Source organism: Lipotes vexillifer, unplaced genomic scaffold (assembly GCF_000442215.2).
Source record: "Lipotes vexillifer unplaced genomic scaffold, Lipotes_vexillifer_v1.1 scaffold126, whole genome shotgun sequence".
NCBI lineage: Eukaryota > Metazoa > Chordata > Mammalia > Artiodactyla > Lipotidae > Lipotes > Lipotes vexillifer.
The window spans coordinates 1,138,199-1,143,444 of record NW_006778324.1 but is presented as its reverse complement, the minus strand read 5'-3'; the positions used below and the strand labels follow the sequence as shown (position 1 = coordinate 1,143,444).

At 38.8% G+C, this 5,246-nt stretch overlaps 1 pseudogene; it reads left to right on the top strand.

Annotated features, from left to right (window-relative positions):
• Positions 1–3,520: 3,520 nt before the first annotated feature.
• LOC103077342 (proteasome maturation protein pseudogene) lies at positions 3,521–4,964 on the top strand (annotated as a pseudogene).
• Positions 4,965–5,246: the final 282 nt, after the last annotated feature.

Sequence of the window (5,246 nt, the reverse complement as noted above, 5' to 3'; positions counted from 1 at the left end):
TAAAACAGCTATTTTAAATCTTAAAATATAATCAAGGAAAATCTCGCCATGATAGGGACAGAAATAAAAGGTATATAAAAGAGACCAAAATGGAACTTCTAAAGCTTAAATACACAATATCCAAAGTGAAATAAACACTGGATGGGCTTAAGAGCAGATGAAATATTACAGAAGAGAAGATCAGTTTCCTTGAAGAAATTGCAATATAAGCTACCCAAGATAAAGCACTACGAGAAAAGACACTGAAAAAGAAGTAAGCAGAGTCGTGGTGGGCTGTAGGACAATATCAAGCAATCTAACATATTCCAATTACAAATTGGAATCCCAGAAGAAGAGGAGAAAATGGGGGAACAGAACAAGTATTTGTTTGTTTATTTATTTATTTGGCTGCGCCAGATCTTAGTTGCGGCATGCGGGATCTTTTAGTTGTGGCAGGTGGGATCTTTAGTTGTGGTATGTGAATTCTTAGTTGCGGCATGTGGGATCTATTTCCCTGACCAGGGATTGAACCCAGGCCCCCTGCATTGGGAGTGTGGAGTCTTAGCCACTGGACCACCAGGGAAGTCCCCAGAACAAATATTTGAAGAAATCGTGGCTTAAAATTTTCCAAATTAGATGAAGACTATAAACCCATAGATCCAAGAACCTCAATGAAACCCAAGCAAAGAAACAAAGAAAACCACACCAAGGCACATCGCAATCAGACTGCTAATACCAATGATAAAAAGAAAATCTTAAAAGCTGCCGAAAAGATTCGACTTCGAACCAAGATGGAATAACGAGGATTGGATTTACCCTCTTACTGAAACAATCTAAGAACAGACAAAATATATGAAATAACAATTTTCAAGACACTTGATTTCAAGCAACAAAGGACAGTGATCTCTGAAAGATGGGGAAAAATTAGGTGAAATCTACAATTGCTCCAGTTCATGGCTTTGGGTGTACTATTGTAAGGTTCTTACGCTATACGTGAGATGGTATAACATCACCGTAACCTATAAATCCGAAACCAACCAGTAACAACAATAAGCTATAGCCAATAAACTAACAAAGGGGATAAAAGGGAATCATAAGTAATATTTGATTGATCCAAAGAAGTCACAAAAGGACGATAAATGGGAACAAGTAAAGTGTGAAATAAGCAGAAGAAAATAATATAACAAGCAGAATTTAAGTAAGTAGAAAACAGAACAATAAAGTCAGTTATGCCAGAAATGAATTCAAAAGCTGATTCTTTGAAATTATCTATAAAATGGGGTGGAGGTGGGGGAATATAGGCAGATTGATCAGGAAAAAGGAAAAGGAGGGAAGACACAAATTATCAGGAATGAAAAGAGGACATTTCTACAGATCCTACAGACATCAAAAAGATAATAAGGGAATATTATGAAATACTTCATGCCAATAATCTTGTAAAAATTGTATAAATTCCTTGAAAGACACATGCTATCAAAGTTCACTCAAAAAGAATAGCTAAGGGCTTCCCTGGTGGCGCACTGGTTGAGAGTCCGCCCGCCGATGCAGGGGACGCGGGTTCGTGCCCCGGCCCGGAAGATCCCACATGCCGCGGAGCGGCTGGGCCTGTGAGCCATGGCCGCTGAGCCTGCGCGTCCAGAGCTTGTGCTCCGCAACGGGAGAAGCCACAACAGTGAGAGGCCTGCGTACGGCCAAAAAAGAAAAAAAAAAAAAAGAATAGCTAAACTTTCCAAAAAAAACAAAAACAAAAAACTCAAGGCACAGATGACTTCACAGATGAATTCTACCAAACAGTTAAGAAAGAAATACTAAAAATTGTGCACAGACTCTTCCAGAAATCTGTAGAGAAAGAAATACTTCCCAACTCATTCAATGAGGCCAGCTCCTGGCCTTGGTGTTTCCTGATACCAAAACCAGCTAAGAACATTACAACAAAACTACAGAACAATATCCCTTATGCACACAGATACAAAATCCTTAACAGAATTTTAGCAAATCAAATTCAGTAATATATAACAAAATAAGGCATCATGACCATAAGGGGTTTATCCCAGGAATGCAAGCTTGGTTTAACATTTGAAAATTAATCAATATAATCCAAATTAACAGTGCAAATAAGAACTACAGGATTCTCTCAAAAGACGCAGAGAGAGCATTTGACGATATGCAACATCCGCTAATGATTTGGGGGGAAAAAAGACCACCTCAGCAAACTAGGAACAGAAAGGAACTTCCTCAGCCTTACAGAGGACAGTCAAGATAAGCCTACAGGGCTTCCCTGGTGGCGCAGTGGTTGAGAGTCCGCCTGCCGATGCAGGGGACACGGGTTCCTGCCCTGGTCCAGGAGGATCCCACGTGCCACGGAGCGGCTGGGCCCGTGAGCCATGGCCACTGAGCCTGTGCATCCAGAGCCTGTGCTCCGCAACGGAAGAGGCCACAACAGTGAGAGGCCCGCGTATAGCAAAAAAAAGAAAAAAGATAAGCCTACAACTAACATTATACTTTAATATAAAAGGCTGAACGCTTTCCCCCTAAGATTAGGGGAGAAAAAAATCAGGATATCTGATGTTTTCCTCCCCTAATATCAGATATCTGATATCTGTCTCACCCCTTCTATTCAAAACTGTACTGGAAGTCTTAGCCAGTGCAATAAGGCAAGGGAAAGAAAAGACATACAGATTCGATGAGAAGTAAAAGTCTTTATTCACAAAACATGATTGTCCAGGTAGAAAATCTTAAGCAATCTACCAAAATACTACTGTAACAACTAAATGAATTTAGCAAGGTCTCAGGATCGAAGGATCAAGGTTAATATACAAAACACAACTGTATTTCTTTATATTAGTGACACATTAGTGGGACGTTGAATTTTTAAAGTATCATTTACATAGTATTTACAATAGCAGACAGTACAATACCATACACAATAGAGGAAAACTCAAAACACTTAAGAATATATTTAACAAAATATATACCAAACATAGAAAATTACAAAATATTGCTGAGATAAAGTTCTAGATAAACAGAGAGATATACCAAGTTGATGAATCATAAGACAGTATTATTGTCGATTCACCCCAAATGGATCTGTAGAGTATAACTATCCCAGTCAAAATTCCTGCATGCTTTCTTTCTTGAAAATTGCTGAGATAATTCTAAAATTTAGCCAAAAAATGTTTTAAAAAGAAGAAATATATTAGAGGACTCAAACTACCCAATTTTGAGAGCTACCGTAATCAAGATAGCTCAGTATAAGGGTACAGAGACATCAGTGGCACAGAATAGGAAGTCCATAAATAGGCTCACACACACAGAGTCAAGGCTGGGACATGGGACCTGGGACCCCTTACTGGAGTGCTTGCACTTGCAGCTGGACAAATCTCTCCTCCTCTCCTGGAGCAATCGAATACAAAGAAACTATAAGGGACTAAAAATAAGTTCATGCATGTGCAGTTGGGGCGAATTATGAACAATAAGATACAAAGAGGCCACAAACCAACTGCTATTTCTGAGGTGCTGGGAGAAAAGCAGGGTACTACGCATGATCCCTGCATACAGCACCACAAAGGTGTTGGTGGACCACCTAAGCTACACCTCCTGCCCAACCCACAGACCCACCCCTATTGTTACCCAATTTAAGGAGCCAGCTCGTGGCTCCTCCAGGAGTGAGCAAGGGCACCTGTTACTTGTTTTCGCTCCCTCCTGATGAAGCCTGAATTTCTCATCTGGCCTCTTTTCAATTTCTATTGATTAAAGAGTCCAAGGACGCAAGTCCCGAGTGGGTAGCAAACTGATTTTCAACAAAGGCTGGAAAGTGTGAAAGGGATTGTCTTTGCTACAAATGGTGATGGAATAACTGGAAACCTATATGCAAAAATAAAATGAACCTTGATCTGTACCTCACACCATACCCCCAAATTAATTCAAAATTAATCACGGACCTAACTATAAGAGCTAAAACTATAACACTTCTAGAAAAAAACATAGGACAAAAATCTTTGTGTTTTTTTTTTTTTTTTTTTTTTTTTGGCCGTGCTGCATGGCTTGCAGGATCTCAGTTCCCCAACCAGGGATTGAACCTGGGACACAGCAGTGAAAGCCTGGAATCCTAACCACCAGGCCACCCCCTTGGCAAGTACTACTCAGATAGGAAACAAAAGCAAAATGATAAATAGAACTTTATCAAAAATAAAAAATTCTGATCTTCAAAAGATATCATTAAGAAAAATGAAAAGGCAAGCCATATTTGCAAAATACATTTATCCAGTAAAGGACCTGTATCTAGAATGTATAAGGAATTCTTAAAACTCAATAAAAACAGCTTACTTTTTTTAATGGGCAAAAGATATGAACAGACACTTCACCAAAGAAGATATATGAATGGAAAATAAGCAAATAAAATGATGTTCAGCATTATTAGACCTTAGGGAAATGCAAATTAAAACCACATGAAATGGAAGTGAGCAGCAGGGCCGGCTGACAGTAATGGTGCTGAGAGGCTGTGTGCAGGGCGACTTGGGCTTGGATCTCAGCTAAAGGACAGTATTCCAGTTACTGAACTTTCAGCAAGTGGACATTTTGAAAGCCATGATCTTCTTTGAAAAGGTTTTTTCTTGTGTGAAAAATGAACTTTTTCCCAGTCATCCTCTTAAACTGTCAGAAATAAAATTTCCAGCTCAACCAAGACAAAATGAATTTTTCTACACTGAGAAACTCTGGGGTCTATTTGCTCCACGAAAATTACAAATGGAATTCGAAGCAATGCAGCATGTTCTGCATCTTCCATTTCTTCCAAGCTTTCACTGGATATTTGAGGAATAATGACGAGCCTATTGGATTTGAAGATATTTTTAATGACGCATCACAAAGTGAACTAATGGGAGAACCACACTTGGTGGAATATAAACTCAATTTCCTGTAACGCAGTGTGCTATTCATGAAAACAGAGGGACTGCTTCTTGTTTATAGTCATCTCTTTACTATAATTTGGTGTACACAACATTAAAAGTACTGACACATTAGAAAAAAAAACCCAACAAACCCACATACACATACCCTAGAGTGGCTAAAATTTTTTAAAACTGACAATACTAAGTATTGTCAAGAATATAGAGCAACTGGAGCTTTCATCCATTGCTGGTGGGAATGCAAAGTGGTGCAGTCACTCTGGAAAGTAATTTGGTAGTTTTTTTTTTTTTTAAATCAAGTTAACCGTACACTTACCATATGAATCAGAAATCCCACTCTTAGATATTTACTTAAGAGGA